We start from the raw sequence: 19,118 nt of genomic DNA, 5'->3' as shown, positions 1-19,118 counted from the left end.
TGATATGCATATTCAGTAAAAATTTCAACACTCTAGCTAAAAAATAGTGGATTGTAGAAATTTCAGTAGCTCATCATCTTAAAATAAATGTTTCTACATGTTCTGTTACACCAATAATGTTTGATATCAATTCAGGGCAGTCGGACCAGAGATTTATCTACGTGTGTTTGTACATTTCTGTAATTTCCTATAATAAAGTTTGCAGGAAGTCCATCGACGCCCGTTAGCTTAACCTGATTACAGTGCGAGGGAAGGATGACTTTTCTTTTCCTAATCGGCTATCAACATTCCCGCACTCTGGAATTCATGTCATCTCTGCAGATATCAGAAACTAATAAACTCAATACTGCACTTCCGCATTACGCAATGATTTTCTAAAACGTATAAGAATTGGATTATCAGCATGACTACAATAAATAATTGTTTCAACACAAAAGAATTAAAAACGTGTTTGCAACATACAGGGTGTTTCTCAATAATCTCGAAATCTTAATATGTTAAGCAGAGAAGTAAATTTATAAGGTAATGAAACTCGTATAGAGTGCCGGTTACGCTTTCCTCTTTCATCAAATGCCATTACTTTTGATTTTTGTGCTGAAATTTCCATCCCAAAATCTTTTAATATTTTATTTAATGTATACAATCCTCTTTGTAAATTATCCTCTGAATTGGAAATTATGACTTGATCATCGGCATAGAGTAAGGTATTTAATGTTAGAGCACTGGTTATTTTGATTCCTGATGTGTAGATTTGGTTCCATTTTAAAATAATTTCATTTATATAAATATTAAATAAAGTTGGTGATAGTGGACAACCTTGTCGAACTCCATGATTAACTAATTTTCTTTCGGATATACAGTTATTTATTTTGACACTTATTTTGCTGTCTGTGTTGATTTCTATTATATTTTGTAATAGCAAATTTGGAATATTTTTATTTTGTAATATGTCGAATAAAAGGTCTCTTCAGACTTTATCAAAAGCTTTCACAAAATCAATAAAAGCTATATGGGTTTCTAAATTAAATTCTCTTCTTTTCTCTAAAAAAAAAAAAAAAAAAAAAAAAAAAAAAAAAAAAAAAAAAAAAAAAAAAAAAACACATATTTTCACAAAAAATTATATAAATACATATTTTCAGGAAATATATTATAAACACATAAACCTTGGAGTTATTTTTACTTAAATAATTTTTTACAAGAACTTTTAAATACTGTATTTTAAAACTAATTCAATTATATCACTCGAAGTACTTTATCTTTTTTAAGAATTCTTGGTTGCTTCGTGTTTCTAAGTGCTATGTGGTGTATCCGTGATCCATTTTTGTAATAGTATCGCCTCAAGTTCTGAGAACTGCTAGGCAGCATATCAGTGTTATTATTAGACAATAAATTAACATGGACAAGGAGGAGAGATCTTGCAACACATAATTAGGAATGTTTATTGTTGCTGAAGATGATTTCATTCCACGCTTTGTTTGTGAAACACAACAGATAAGAGCTGGGTATGAACATTATTTAATTTAAACAAATCTCTCGCCTCTCGCTCAAGTCTATGAAGTAAGGCAATATATCTTGTGATTCCCTGTTATCGGGCTTCGTCAATCGATATCCTTCAAGATATACTGAAAGATGGTTATTTAAAAAACGATTTGGCTTTCCTATTAGCAAATTTAAGCTTTTTGTGTGACACCATAAAAAAACCAGAAACATCTAAAAACCTGTTGTCTGAAACAGGGAGGTGCGTGCCGTGGAAATTAAACTAGACTCGCTATCAGGTTCAGAAGCACAATTACTAAGGGACAAATTCCAGAATGTGTTTGGGAAAAACAGTGGATATAAAAAAAAGTGTATAAAGTTGCTGAAGTATTGGAGGATGTGCCTGTAGGTGAAATTGACGGTGTTTGTGTTTGTGACATTCCTCTCTTTAAATATGCACGTCTGACGTCCTGTGATGTGGAAAGATCTTTTTCACAGTATAAGTCGTTGTTCAGAGATAATCGGCATGCGTTTGTGATTGAGAATTTGGAGATGACCTTTGTTGTTCATTGCCATTCTCGCACAACTACTAGCAACTGATACTCAAGTGTGATTGGTGAGTACCTAGTAACATTTTTTTTCAAGCTAAGTAAGGATTTTTGTCATATTAAAAAAAAAAATATGTTTAGCAAATATTTTCGTACTTTTCAGCACATAAAAATAAATAATTATATTTAAATTTTTAGCACATAAAAATCCGCTCCCTAATTATCACCTTCATATCACTCAGACGCTAGCTAACAAAAACAGTTGATAAAGTGTTGTAAAATAACAAAAAAGAAATAGTGACTAAACTAGTCTCTTCAAGTAACGTGTAGCAACTCTACCGTTATTCTGTCGTGTGCCGATAAGATTCACTGCTCCAACGTGAACAAATACTACCTATTGTGATTGACTAAAGCATCAGTGAACGAATAATAGTCTATAGTTCAAGTCTTTGAACTTCTGGTTACAAATCTGGCGTAGAGTTTTATGTTGGCATCGTTCTGCAAGGCGATTAACAGCTACTTTGGAGAGGCCTCAGTGCTTGGTACAAGTGGAGTGGAATATCATTGTGAAGTAGGTAGTCTGTTAATTAGAGCTCGCTGACTACACGACTACCGCTATTCGCATTTGTTTGCTTACATTACTGGCCTGGAATGCGGAGTAAAATTCCTCTTCAGGAATTTCCAGAAATATTCACAGCCCTGTAATAAACAATGTGCACTTTCGTAACACAAAGCTTGGTTCTACACATACTATTTTCCTCATTTTATTGTTTATTACAGTAAAATTTATTCTTCTGTCCTTCCATTGTTATTTCAAGGTACTCGGAATCTGTGTGTATGTATGTAAGTATGCAAAATTAATTGTGTATACTCTCGGTAGGAGTGGTACACGGGGTGTATGCAAATTTGGTCAAGTACTGTATTTTTGGGACGCATTTCCTAGCAATGAAACATTGAGAAACCTCAGCCTAATCTTTTCAACCATTTCCCAAATTAAATTTTCCTTTTTAGTACATTATTTACTTTGAAAGGACTGTTCTGGAAATTGCTGTCTGTTTGTTGGTCCGCCCGTCCGTCCGTCCGTCCGTCCGTCCGCTTGCCTTTCTGCATGATGTATTATCCTATTACAGTATACCTAATCTATCTAATGTTTATCATTTTTTTAATATAATACCGTGTATTATATTATATTATATTATATTATATTATATTATATTATATTATATTATATGGTACGATACGATACCATACCATATGTTACGATACAGTACAATACCGTAATATGATGTGGCGTGATAATGATATAATATAATATAATAAATTATAATATATATATATATATATATATATATATATATATATATATATATATATATATATAATTTGAATTGGTAATGGAAATTACGGGAAAACGTCTGAACGGATTTTAATAAATGACCCCTCATTTTGAAGCTTGGAACCCAAAGTTTTTCAGAAAAATAGTAGTTTTCAGTGAAATGTCAATTTTCCTACATCATTTTCCTATTTTCCAAAATCCATCTTCCGTGAGTTTTGAGAACTAATTAATTGCATTTCAGAATAAAACAAAACAAACACTACAATAAACAATAGACTATTACACGAAGGCCATGACCTGCAGGATTGCTGACGTGGTTAGAGTTCAGATGAGTCAGATTCTTTCACATCATAATGCCAATATCTCGATCTTCATTTGTGTAATTTTTTGATAACGTATAAACATAATTTACAAGTCTGGTTCTCTGGTCTGTAGTTTTCCGAGTACAGCTCTGTATTCGATATTAAGAACTACAAAACTTAAGAATGTTTGGTGACATTATTACCATTAAAAATGAAATATTATTATAGTTAATACAACACATAATGGTATACTGATGATATGAAAGTGAAATCTTTTGGGGCCTTAAGTAAGTAGACGCATAGAAAGAAGGTTTTATATCAGATCTTCATTTCTATAATATACTGAGTAACGGCGTAACAGCGTGGTCGATCGACGGATGTTGCGTCAACATTTGTTGAGACTATAAATTAGGAAAGCCTATAACATCGACATCAACGGAAGTTTCGATTTTATGCACGAGAACGTATAATCTCATAAACTTCTTTCCATCTGACTGTAGATAATTATTTGAAGAGAAGTAATAAAATGATAACGAGATACTAAGGTTATTGTTATGAACTTAACACTACTTGTATTAAACTTGTAGGATATGTGGAAATCAAACCACAGTATAGAGAACATATCTCTATACTGTAATCAAACAGTTGTTTACTTCCTGCTTACAAGGAAGTAATGCCGTTGTTTAAAACTTCTGTCGTACGTAATTTTGACGTATAATGGATAAACAATTGATCCTCACTACTTTTCCCGCTAAGTGAGCACCTCCTTCTTCTAGCTATGCCTCCGTCTTTCAGTTGCTGACTATAGTAGTTGTGACAGCAGGTTGTAACTTACACGCTTGACCAACTTATTATGAGATATAATTATTTGGAAGTGTACGTCAGATTTACGTATCAATAGTATTAATAGAAAATTTTCTGTTCGTGCAGTTTATTTATTCCCTTAAGTGTGTTTTATCTAACAAAGTAACACTGGATGAAAACTTACGTGGTGATCGACACTACTCTGCAGATCATAGATGAAAGTTTAGATGATTATGATGCTGATGATGACGCTGAAGGCAATGTAGAGATTGAATATGACAATGACAAGGATCTAAGATACAGTAGGAGAGATTGAGAATCACGTAGAAAGCAAGCGAATGGAGAAATAAGGCAAAAAACAAGAAAACAGGAAGAAAAGAATAAGAAAGAAGAGAAGAGAAGAGAAGAGAAGGGAAGAGAAGAGAAGAGAAGAGAAGAGAAGAGAAGAGAAGAGAAGAGAAGAGAAGAGAAGAGAAGAGAAGAGAAGAGAAGAGAAGAGAAGAGAAGAGAAGAGGGCAGAGAGCAGGGGCCAGAGGGCACGAGGGCACGACGGCACGACGGCACGGGGGCACGGGGGCAATGGGGCACGGGGGCAGAGGGGTGAGGGAAGAGAGGAGAGAGGAGAGGAGAGGATATTTTCATAACTCTAACCTACAATCCACAATAACCTGAAATAGCTATTGCTTCACTCCCACATGTAAAACCGACTGATCGTTCTGACATTGTTACTTGCGTTTTCGCATTGGAACTCAAGAACGGAAGATGTATAGGTTAAATAAAAAGTATTTAGCATGAAGAAAACCATTCAGAGGGGTAGGCCTATGTTTCATTATTATGGAAGCAAATAACTTCCAAAATGTCTGGTATTCTTCATTGGAAATAAATTTGAAAAAAATTAATATGAACTTCTAATGAACTTAGCAGCATTTGCTGCACAAGCCACTAGTATAATATAATATAAGGAATTGGTTGGGTCAGTGGTGAGAAGAAACTGCCTACTGAAGGATGCACTGGAAGGAATAGTGAACGGGAGAAGAGTTCGGGGCAGAAGAAGATATCAGATGATAGACAACATTAAGATATATGGATCATATGAGGAGACAAAGAGAAAGGCAGAAAATAGGAAATATTGTAGAATGCCGGTTTTGCAATGAAAGACCTGCCCTTGGGCAGAACACTGAATAATGAATGAATGAATGAATATAATATAATACAAAACAATACAATATAATCTAGCCTATATCTCTAATCTAATCTAATCTAATCTAATCTATCCTTTCAAATCTAGTCTATAGTATCTAAGCTAATCCGTATCTTCTATGTAATCTCATATATATTGAATCTAATCTAATCTAATCTAATCTAATCTAATCTAATTTATCCTTTCAAATCTAGTCTATAGTATCTAAGCTAATCCGTATCTTCTATGTAATCTCATATATATTGAATCTAGTCTAATCCATCGATCCTATCAAATCTAATCTATCCCATCTAATATATATTCTATCCAATCTAATCCATCGATCCTATCATATCTAATGTATCCTATCTAATGTAATATATTCTATCTAATATAATCCATCAGTCCTATTAAATCTAATGTATCGTCCACACCTGTGGAGTAACGGTTAGCGCGTCTAGCCGCGAAACCAGGTGGCCCGGGCTCGATTCCCGGTGGGGACAAGTTACCTGGTTGAGGTTTTTTCCGGGGTTTTCCCTCAACCCAATATGAGCAAATGCTGGGTAACTTTCGGTGTTGGACTTCAGATTCATTTCACCGGCATTACCACCTTCATCTCATTCAGACGCTAAATAACCTTAGATGTTGATAAAATAATCTAATGTATCCTATCTAATCTACATCTCCTATTTTATATAATCTATCCTATTTGATCTAATCAATCCAATGAAATCTAATGTATCCTATCTAATCTACATCTCCTATTTTATATAATCTATCCTATCTGATCTCATCAATCCTATGAAATCTAATGTATCCTATCTAATCTACATCTCCTATTTTATATAATCTATCCTATCTGATCTAATCAATCCTATGAAATCTAATGTGTCCTATCTAATCTACATCTCCTATTTGATATAATCTATCCTATCTGATCTAATCAATCCTATGAAATCTAATGTATCCTATCTAATCTACATCTCCTATTTTATATAATCTATCCTATCTGATCTAACCAATCCTATGAAATCTAATGGAAACTAATGTTTATCGCCTATCTAATCTAATCCATATATCTTATCAAATCCAATCTATCCTGTCTAATTTAATCTATATCTCCCATCTAATCCTGTCAAATCGAATCTATCTTCCCTAGTCTAATCCTACTTAATCTTGTCTTGCCTAGTGTAGTCTTGACTGCCTGCCCGTTCTGTCTGTAAGTATGTCTGCCTTTCTATCCATAAATCTGTTTGTCTATCCTTCGGCCTGTCTGTTTGTCAGTCCATCAATCTGTCTGTTTTTCTGTCTGAATATCATTCATATTTCAGACTGTCCATGTATCTCATTACTAATTGTTCATTCATATGTTTATCTTGGCATTTCGCTATCCTTCCGTCTGCCTTTCTTTCTTTCTTTCTTTCTTTCTTTCTTTCTTTCTTTCTTTCTTCCTTTCTGTCTTTCTCTCACTTTCTTTCTTTCTTTCCGCTCTTCTGTCTTTCTTTCTTTCTTTCTGTCCTGTGTTTCTCTCTTTCTTTCTTTCTTTCTTTCTTTCTTTCTTTCCGCTCTTCTGTCTTTCTTTCTTTCTTTCTTTCTGTCCTGTGTTTCTCTCTTTCTTTCTTTCTTTCTTTCTTTCTTTCTTTCTTTCTTCCTTTCTGTCTTTCTCTCACTTTCTTTCTTTCTTTCTTTCTTTCCGCTTTTCTGTCTTTCTTTCTTTCTTTCTTTCTTTCCGCTCTTCTGTCTTTCTTTCTTTCTTTCTGTCCTGTGTTTCTCTCTCTCTTTCTTTCTTTCTTTCTTTCTTTCTTTCTTTCCGCTCTTCTGTCTTTCTTTCTTTCTTTCTGTCTTTCTCTCACTATCTTTCTTTCTTTCTTTCTTTCTTTCCGCTCTTCTGTCTTTCTTTCTTTCTTTCTTTCCGCTCTTCTGTCTTTCTTTCTTTCTTTCTTTCTGTCCTGTGTTTCTCTCTTTCTTTCTTTCTTTCTTTCTTTCTTTCCGCTCTTCTGTCTTTCTTTCTTTCTTTCTGTCCTGTGTTTCTCTCTTTCTTTCTTTCTTTCTTTCTTTCTGTTTTTCTGTCTTTCCGTCTTTCTTTCTTTCTTTCTTTCTTTCTGTCCTTCTGTCTTTCTTTCTTTCTCTCTCTCTTTCTTTATTTCTTTCGTTCTTTCTTTCTTTTTTCTTTCTTTCTTTCTGTCCTTCTCTCTTTCTTTCTTTCTTTCTTTCTGTCTTTCTCTCTTTCTTTCTTTATTTCTCTCTGTCTTTCTTTCTTTCGTTCTTTCTTTCTTTCTTTCTTTCTTTCTTTCTTTCTTTCTGACCTTCTGTCTGTCTTTCTTTCTTTCTTTCTTTCTTTCTGTCCTTCTGTCTTTCTTTCTTTCTCTCTTTCTTTCTTTATTTCTTTCTATCTTTCTTTCTTTATTTCTCTCTGTCTTTCTTTCTTTCGTTCTTTCTTTCTTTCTTTCTGTCCTTCTGTCTTTCTTTCTTTCTGCCCTTCTGTCTTTATCTCTTTCTTTCTTTCTTTCTTTCTGTCCTGTCTTTCTCTCTTTCTTTCTTTCTTTCTGTTCTTCTGTCTTTCTCTCTTTCTTTCTTTCTGTCCTTCTGTCTTTCTCTCTTTCGTTCTTTCTTTCTTTCTCTCTTTCTTTCTTTCTTTCGTTCTTTCTTTCTTATTTCTTTCTTTCTTCCTTTCTTTCTTTCTGTCCTTCTGTCTTTCTCTCTTTCTTTCTTTCTTTCTTTCTTTCTCTCTTTCTTTCTTTCTGTTCTTCTGTCTTTATTTCTTTCTTTCTTTCTCTCTTTTTTTTCTTTCGTTCTTCCTTTTTTTCTGTCTTTCTGTCTTTGTCTCGTTCTTTTTTCTTTCTTTCTTCATGGATTTCCAAGCCTTTGTATCAACACAGCACTGCAACTCCGTCTAAGTAAACGAGTGAAGAAAAGTTCCCTCCGAGGGAAGAATAAAGTAAACAAGGCGGGCGCGTCCTGTTACCACGGAAACCTCTATTTACAGATCTCACCGCCACGGATTCCTGTCGACTGGGAGACCGTTACTCTTTTGTCTTTGTCCGAGAAGGACTCTCGAATGCCATAATGAATGTCACAAATTTACACCAACTCATACCGTAACGCCAAGCCAACGCCACGCCACAACTTTCTAATGGCTTGTGACGTAAAGCTTTTATTCACATATTTGAAGTGTTTCAAGTCGACACAAAATTGACAAAATTAATATTTTTTTATTAATTGTTTCTCCAGGCAATGATCTATCCTGTGAAAATTATGACTTATGACTAACACATTTCTTGTCTGTAATGTGCTGCCATCTGGGAAACTTGATTGACATTATACCAGACATGATCAAATATAATAACAATAATAATAATAATAATAATAATAATAATAATAATAATAATAATAATAATAATAATTTATTTTAGCTGGCAGAGCTAAGGCCGTAAGGCCTTCTCTTCCACTCAACCAGCAAAAAGTATACATACATATGTATGAACTTACAAATAATTCAACATTTTGATTTAGATAAGAGTTACATGTATACAAGAGTTATTTACGAATTAAACAACAAAATACTATGAACTATTAATTAAACACTGAAATACAAACTATGTAGCAGAATTAAGCTAAAATACATAGAATGTTAATATATTTCTAATAATGTTAGATAATAGAAAGAGGTTATTATGAGACAATTTTGAAAATACAGCACTATCAGGATGCATGTCTAAAGGAAGGAGTAACAATGTAGACAGTGATAGTTTAAGTCATCATGATTGGAGTGAAATGCTAAGAAGGTTATCTTTTAAGCTGTTTTTAAAAGTTTTTATTGTCTTGCAGCCCCTAATACTTTGTGACAGGGAATTCCATTGTCGCGAGGTGGATATTGTAAAAGATTATGAATAACGAGATGTTCTATGAAGAGGTATACTTAACGCGCCACAGATAAGTGATCTGGTATTTATGTCGTGGTTAGGGTATAGATAAGAGAAACGAGACGAAAGGTGATTTGGTGTTGAAGTGTGCAGAATTCGAAAGAGTAAAGACAAAGAGTGTAAAGTTCTACGTTCTTTAAGTCGGAGCCACGAAAGACTTGCGAAGGACGGTGATATGTGATCATGTCGTCGGATGTTGCACACGTATCTGACGCACATATTCTGAACTCGCTGTAACTTGACTGACAGTTCAGAACTTAGGTCACTTAACAAAAGTCACAATAATCGAAGTGCGGCATTACTAGGGTTTGTACTAGGGTAAGTTTTAGTTGCTGGGGCAAGAAGTTTCTTAAGCGACTCAAACAGTGAATGGAGGAACAGATTTTTTTTTGTCAACTAGTTGAACATTTAAATGGGTAGAAAAAACAAGTGAACAGGATCCAATTGAATCGCACTTTTTAGACAGGATCTAAGTCAAAATTTGTCATTTTTGTTTTTACTGATGAAATGATTAGGCATAATACTTCCTAGACTCATTGATTAGCAAGGAAAGGAATTTAGTCAAACCTTTCCCTGTATTTCTGACATCAAGTTCATGTTTATAGTAGCACGACATTGATAAACTGAAATTTATCCATGAAAATAAGTTTTTTTTTTTTTTTTTTTTTTTTTTTTTTTTTTTTTTTTTTTTTTTTTTTTCCCCTGAAAAGTAGCAAATTTTGACTTAGTTCCTTTCTAAAAAGTGCAATTCAATTTTATCTGCTTGTTTACTTAACCTAAATATATTGTTTAATGAAAATTTTGGAGATCAGAATAAAAATATAAAAAGACACTTTTTATGAATTTATTAGATAATTCCTAAACATTAGAGATGTTTGACCAGAAGTTTTTCATTCTCGGACACAGATTCAATTAATGCGACTAGGTTTTCGCAGTCATTGAAAAAAGCCAAAAATATAACCCTTCAATTTACTGTATGTTCCAAGTAACTGGATGAATGTAATAAAAACAGTTAAGAAATGATCCCCAAATTTCCAAGTAACTGATATGACAGGAGCTGATTTTTTTCAGCATCGCAGAGCTTTAAAAAAAAAGTAGTAAATTGAAAGTTCTTTGTTAACGTTAACAAAGTAGAAGGATTAAAACATCTTGGATCTCAGTTCAAAAAGGGCAACCCAGAACTGTAGAAATGAAGCACAGCTCTGACGAGGATTTTAACCAGAAGAGTAAAGGGGAGACGACGATGTTTTGGAAAGATTTAACTTTCTCATTTAATTTCAATTATTGCATTCCATAAATCTTACATTGTATTCTTCACCTGACATAATTAGAAACATTAAATCCAGACGTTTGAGATGGGCAGGGCATGTAGCACGTATGGGCGAATCCAGAAATGCATATAGAGTGTTAGTTGGGAGGCCGGAGGGAAAAAGACCTTTAGGGAGGCCGAGACGTAGATGGGAAGATAATATTAAAATGGATTTGAGGGAGGTGGGATATGATGGTAGAGACTGGATTAATCTTGCTCAGGATAGGGACCGATGGCGGGCTTATGTGAGGGCGGCAATGAACCTCCGGGTTCCTTAAAAGCCAGTAAGTAAGTAAGTAAGTAAGTAAGTAAGTAAGTAAGTAAGTAAGTATAAATGTTACATTAGTATTGAAGCTGTAAGATGTGGAACAAGTCAAAATTTCATATAAGCTTACAATTTTTTGACGAGATGGAGTGAATGTTCCCTGAATTTCTTGGCTTAGAAATAGATAATATCTGTCGTAGATTTGCAAAAGGGGACACGTCCAAAAAACAAAGCGCTGGGAAATTGCAAAAAAAAAAAAAAAGAAAAACAAAAATAAAAAAAAAACAAAAACAAAAACAAACAATAATAGACTTAAAAAATTAAAATGTTTATGGAATCTGAATATATGTTTCCATAGTGATCTAATTAGAAGAAAAATATATGAACATTTTAATTTGTTAATTTAGTTATGGTTTTTGCGATTTTCCAACATTTTATTATTTTGTACATGTCCCTTTTTGCAAATCGACGACAGATATATTAATTTGGAAAAATCATATTAAAGATATTACCCCCAAACTAAATTCAGCATGTTTTGCTATTAGATCTATGCAAGAGATATGTAGTAAATGTCAATACCTTAAAGACAATACAGGGTGTTTAAAAAATATGGGGCATAATTTCAGGTATGTATTTCCCACATTTAGACAATCAAAATAGTTCATTACAACATGTGTCCGGAAATGCTTCATTTCCGAGTTATGGCCTTCACAACATTGAAATTCACCGGAACGTTTTTCTTTCAGCAGGTCGTTGTCATTACAGAAGGTGTTCAAAATGTCCACCTCCTGCTTGAATACAGACCTCACATCGATGTCTCATTGACCTGCGAACACGATCCCAAACTCCAGGGGTATTGCGTATGTCCTCAGAACATGCCACAATTCGATTCCGAACGGATTCCAAATCAGGCACCGGAGACGAATAAACCAATGATTTTAAATGGCCCCACAAGTAGAAATCGAGAGGGTTCAGATCAGGTGAGCGTGGAGGCCAAGCAATTGGGCCACCTCTACCTATCCATCGATCAGGAAACCTTCAGGAGCGCCATCATGCAAGAAGTGAATGTGTTGACGATTGATCAGTGGAGTGTCTTCTAAAATATGAGGTATGGTGTTTTCCAGGAAGTTTGTGTACGCCTGCCCCGTAAGTCTGTTTACAAGTACTCCTGGAGTTTGGGATCGTGTTCGCAGGTCAATGAGACATCGATGTGAGGTCTGTATTCAAGCAGGAGGTGGACATTTTGAACATCTTCTGTAATGACAACGACCTGCGGAAAGAAAAACGTTCCGGTGAATTTCAATGTTGTGAAGGCCATAACTCGGAAATAAAGCATTTCCGGACACATGTTGTAATGAACTATTTTGATTGTCTACATGTGGGTAATACATACCTGAAATTATGCCCCTTATTTTTTAAATACCTGTATACGTGCTTACTTCTTCTCTGTAATGAGTTTTGGAATAATATTCTGGGGAAATTCCACAGATAGTAACAGTATATTCCTATTACAAAAAAGAGTAAACTTAATTAGAATAATAGTACGTGCTAAATCTAGGGAATCGTGTAGGACCATTCAAAAAACTGCAAATAAAGCCCATGGTTTGTCAATATATTTTTTTCATTAATAAACTTCCTTTTTAACTTTGTAACTAATTCAACAGTTCATAGCATAAATACTCATCAAAAAATACTTTCATACTCCATCGGCAAGTCTATCGTGCTTTCAGAAAGGAGTGCGTTATATGGCAGAAAAAATTTTTAATAGCCTCCCTATGAATATAAAAAAGAAGCTCAAAACGTAAGATTATTTAGGGCCAAATTAAAGAAGTACCTAATTTCTCACGCCTTCTATTCTGTAGGTGAATTCGTGGCATTCAATAACGCTTCATGAATATTTCTGTCTTATATTAAGTATCGATACTAACCCCTTGTGTTATACTAGTATGTTATAAGACCCTTTTGTATTTTATTTCAACTAGAGTGTGACTATAATTGAGACTTTGTAGTACTATTAAGATGTTTTTAACATGTTCCATATTCTAGCTGTGAAGCGATGTACGGATACCATTGAATGTAAATAAATATAATTCAATACATGTACCTATTAAATGTTCAGTTAATTGTATATTTCAACTTTAAATGGTAAGAAAAGTCCTATAGTTCACAGTGCTGCTAAAAGTGATCTCAAATCGTTAAGGGGTTAGGTACAGCTTAGAGCAGGAAAATTTTGGGGATATTCAACATGTTTTCTCCATTTCTGTATTTTGTACAATAACGAAAATTCGCATGTTTAAAATACTGTCCTTCTGCTATATGAAAAAAATATTTTGACGATTAAAAAAATTATTTACATTTTTTTTTTTCAAAATCCAGTTCACTGTGCAGTGATGAAGCGTTTCCCACATAACTGAAAAACTACCCAATATTCTGTGATGAAATTTTTATGTGTATTTATGCATGTCATATCTACAATATGATGCAAGATCACTCCTCTACCTTTGATATATTGTCTGATAAAAATAAATTCATTTAAAAATGGTCAAATATCAGTACACAAAATAAAAAATATATATATTTTTATTAAGGAATGTAGTTGAAAGAGCATGATATTGTAAATATGAGTTTCAGCAATAAAATAAAAGAGAGATAACGTGAAAAAGTTAACAAGTTTATGAGTTATGAGGAATAAGCTTCATCACTGCACAGTGAACTGCCACCATTTTTAATTTTGAAAAAAAAATATAAGTAATTTTTTAAATCTTAAAAATATTCTTTTCATATAGTAGAAGGACAGTGTTTTACACATAGTAATTTTCATTATTGTACAAGATATAGCAATGGAGGAAAAAAAATGTTGAATATTTCCAAAAATTTTACTGCTGTAAACTGTACCTAACCCCTTAAGTACATTTTACATTGAAGCGACAAGAAGTTCATTTTGTGGTTTTAGTAGTAGTAGTAGTAGTAGTAGTAGTAGTAGTAGTAGTAGTAGTAGTAGTAGTAGTAGTAGTAGTAGTAGTAGTAGGTTTATTTTGCCTGGCAGAGTTAAGGCCATGAGGCCTTCTCTTCCACTCAACCAGGTTTCAATAATATACATGAAATACAAAATTAGATTACAAAACAACACAAAAGAAAATACCTTAGAAATTACATAAAATATAGTGGAAAATTACAATAGTCAAGATCAGTTACATAATATAAAATTACAAAGAGTCAAGATCGGCAATTCGGTATAATCTGAAATATTATGTAAATTATTTTTTTTGTTTTATTTTATTTTTATGTTAAAATTAATTAATTGTTTTTGTATATGTTGTTGGATTTTATTCAAAGGATTTAATTTTGGAAATAGTATCTTTAAGATATGTAAATATCTTTGGTTTTTTTGTTTTATTTAATATATAAAATAAAGTTGAAAATTACACATAATCAAAATAAGTTACATAACATAAGGGGAATACACACACACACACACACACACACACACACACACACACACACACACACACACAAACACACAATTTATAAGACCTAAAATGCCCGAGATAAATACGACGATTAATTCACTTGAGATATATTATACAGTTAATATACTAATAGGAGAATACATGTGGGTTACAAGACATAAAATGTTGATTAGCAAAGTTGTACTGAATGGAATACAAATACAAATGATTAAGTAATAAGTCAAGATAATAAAAAAAAAAAAAAAAAGAAGAAGAGAGAGGAGAAAAAAAATAACTTGGTCATTTAAGACTATTTAGAAACTTCCGCAAGAGTCTAGTTCTGTTCATTAAAGACATTTCTAAGTAGAGTGTGCTTAAAAGATTTTAGACTCCGACTGCTCCTGATTTCCTGTGACAAGGAATTCCAGGGTCATATTTGTGTTAAAATATTTATTTTTTATGTTCTATATCTAAGAAAAACTAAAAGTAAATTTTTAATTTCCTTTTCCTTTCCGCATAACATATACCCCCCCCCCCCCATTCAGCTCTCTAAACATACAGATTGGCGCTAGGTGCAGTTCTGATCTCGCAGAGTGGGTTCTCCGATCCTGCTCACAAGGTCGACATGTTCCTCTGCCTAATAACCCGTGATTTACGTTTAATTTTATTGCCATCGGTTCACGAGTTCATTTATTCCGTTCCAACTGGACATCCGCGAAGATGCGGCAAATCTTCAAAGACAAACCGGAGTCAAGCCTAACTCGTCTTCCGAGAGTTTATGAGCATTTCACACTAGGCACGATCTTAACTACGTTGCAAGATGTAGTCAGGGAACTCACCAGAAGGTTTAACTTACTGGATGCAAGGCGGTAGAGTCCCCGTCTTCCTCCGACAGGACACTAATGGCCGTGTCCTGGTACACCACAGTTCCTAGTTGCATAAATGTTCTTATAAATTTAACTGCACTGTTATATTTCAAGACGTTCTGAAAAATTAAATGTAGATCTATCAGCGCTTGTTAATGAACAGCTAAGATACATTTTATCTCTCGTACTCTAAAGCTATCTTCGTTAATTTATGTTAGCGATTTTTTAATTATAGACAGTTATAGTATATTGCTTAAGAGGGAAGTATTATATGATATTCTTATTGAATTTGGTATTCCCAAGAAACTAGTTCGATTAATTAAAATGTGTCTCAGTGAAACATACAGCAGAGTCCGTATAGGTCAGTTTCTATCTGATCCTTTTCCAATTCACTGCGGGCTAAAGCAGGGAGATGCACTATCACCTTTACTTTTTAACTTCGCTTTAGAATATGCCATTAGGAAAGTTCAGGATAACAGGCAGGGTTTGGAATTGAACGGGCTACATCAGCTTCTTGTCTATGCAGATGACGTGAATATGTTAGGAGAAAATACACAAACGATTAGGGAAAACACGGGAATTTTACTTGAAGCAAGTAAAGCGATCGGTTTGGAAGTAAATCCCGAAAAGACAAAGTATATGATTATGTCTCGTGACGGGAATATTGTACGAAATGGAAATATAAATATTGGAGATTTATCCTTCGAAGAGGTGGAAAAATTCAAATATCTTGGAGCAACAGTAACAAATATAAATGACACTCGGGAGGAAATTAAACGCAGAATAAATATCGGAAATGCGTGTTATTATTCGGTTGAGAAGCTCTTATCATCCAGTCTGCTGTCCAAAAATCTGAAAGTTAGAATTTATAAAACAGTTATATTACCGGTTCTTCTATATGGCTGTGAAACTTGGACTCTCACTCTGAGAGAAGAACATAGTTTAAGGGTGTTTGAGAATAAGGTGCTTAGGAAAATATTTGGGGCTAAGCGGGATGAAGTTACAGGAGAATGGAGAAAGTTACACAACACAGAACTGCACGCATTGTATTCTTCACCTGACATAATTAGGAACTTGAAATCCAGACGTTTGAGATGGGCAGGGCATGTAGCACGTATGGGCGAATCCAGAAATGCATATAGAGTGTTAGTTGGGAGACCGGAGGGAAAAAGACCTTTAGGGAGGCCGAGACGTAGATGGGAGGATAATATTAAAATGGATTTGAGGGAGGTGGGGTATGATGATAGAGACTGGCTTAATCTTGCACAGGATAGGGACCGATGGCGGGCTTATGTGAGGGCGGCAATGAACCTTCGGGTTCCTTAAAAGCCATTTGTAAGTAAGTAAGTAAGTATAGTATATTGCTTACAAGCGTGGTAAGTGCATTATAACAGAATCGAGGAAAAATTAGAGAAGATAAGAATTCTTTATTTCCGAGATTCTAGTAGGCACTAAACACATGTATCGCATGCTATTTTTTGGCCGAAGTTAATAAAAAAATAAAATATTATTACTCATTTTTAATTTAAATAAACATGTGTGATCGTCTTTTGTAAATTTGTCAATAGGTGTCATTTCTTTGTTATTATTCGTATTTGTCGATAGGTGTTATTCATTTGTTATTATTCAGCTGTGATTGTGAAAACCTTGTGCTTACTTACTGGCTTTTAAGCAACCCGGAGGTTCATTACCGCCCTCGCATAAGACCGCCATTGGTCCCTATCCTAAGCAAGATTAATCCAATCTCTATCATCATATCCCACCTCCCTCAAATCCATTTTAATATTATCTTCCCATCTACGTCTCGGCCTCCCTAAAGGTCTTTTTCCCTCCGGCCTCCCAGCTAACATTCTATATGCATTTCTGGATTCGCCCATAAGTGATACATGCCCTGCCCATCTCAAACGAATGGATTTAATGTTCCTAATTATGTCAGGTGAAGAATACAATGCGTGCAGTTCTGTGTTGTGTAACTTTCTCCATTCTCCTGTAACTTCATCCCTCTTAGCACCAAATATTTTCCTAAGCACCTTATTCTCAAACACCCTTAACCTATGTTCTTCTCTCCAAGTGAGAGTCCAAGTTTCACAACATAAAGAACAACCGGTAATATAACTGTTTTATAAATTTTAACTTTCAGATTTTTTGACAGCAGACTGGATGATAAAAGCTTCTCAACCGAATAATAACACGCATTTCCCATAGTTATTCTGCGTTTAATTTCCTCCCGAGTGTCATTTATATTTTTTACTGTTGCTCCAAGATATTTGAATTTTTCCACCTCTTCGAAGGATAAATCTCCAACTTTTATGTTTCCATTTCGTACAATATTCTCGTCACGAGAATAATCATATACTTTGTCTTTTCGGGATTTACTTCCAAACCTATCTCTTTACTTGCTTCCAGTAAAATTCCCGTGTTTTCCCTAATCGTTTGTGGATTTTTCTCCTAACATATTCACGTCATCCTCATAGACAAGCAGCTGATGTAACCCGTTCAATTCCAAACCCTGTCTGTTATCCTGGACTTTCCTAATGGCATATTCTAGTTCGAAGTTAAAAAGTAAAGGTGATAGTGCATCTCCTTGCTTTAGCCCACAGTGAATAGGAAACGCATCTGACAGAAACTGACCTATACGGACTCTGCTGTACGTTTGACTGAGACACATTTTAATTAATCGAACTAGTTTCTTGGGAATACCAAATTCAATACGAATATCATATAAAATTTCTCTCTTAACTGAGTCATATGCCTTTTTGAAATCTATTAATAACTCATTCACTGTACCCTTATACTCCTATTTTTTTCTCTCCATTATCTGTCAAATACAAAATATCTGATCATTTCCAACTGTGACTACAGTTCCAAAATCACAGCAGCAATAATCCACATACCGATACACCTGTTACAGATATTACATTGCAGAATCTACATAACTGGTCCACAGTAACTTGCAAAGCAGAGGATCTTAGTGGGGAAAAACATCCGACTGGTAAAATTTGCTTTGGGCGCTTTCAATTATGAACAGACTTCTTTGACGACAGGGAACTCTATCTCCTGCGTCTCACATGGCACCTTGGCGTGGGTACATGTCACGTGACATTACAAGTGTCAGCATTCCTGCGACATTTGCTTTGTTCCTTAAATATTTGACGGCTACAGACAGACAAAGTACATATGCAAACCTGCCCAAGACGTCAGGCAATAACACAGTTGCTGCCATCCTCAGCAACTGCACAACCAGTTAATTTTTCCACGTGCAGAAAATAATATTTCGTACCACATTAATGCTCATTTTTCATTAGAGTATACCTACAAAAACAATTGAAGTTAATATTATGAACAAAACAAAATGAGAGCATACAGTGCAAAAGTAATAGGCATACATCCTTAACCTTTAATTAGGAAGGTAAATGTTAAAAAGGTAGGTATAATGTATGTTCAGAGCATCCCAACTTCAAAACAGTTACGTATTAGGGACATGAGAATGCTTCAAATGTCTTGAACAAAGCCATTGTCATTACTTAATGCATTAAGGGGAAAATGTTATTAATTTCTTTAGAGGAAGGTCTTGAGTTCGATAAGAAAATTCAATAAAAAAGAAAAATCACTTTTTAAAACCTATAAACTTGTTATTAGTTCTTTTCACCAAGATTTATT

Source organism: Periplaneta americana, chromosome 14 (genome assembly GCF_040183065.1).
Source record: "Periplaneta americana isolate PAMFEO1 chromosome 14, P.americana_PAMFEO1_priV1, whole genome shotgun sequence".
Classification (NCBI taxonomy): domain Eukaryota; kingdom Metazoa; phylum Arthropoda; class Insecta; order Blattodea; family Blattidae; genus Periplaneta; species Periplaneta americana.
Note: the sequence above shows the minus strand (reverse complement) of the source record.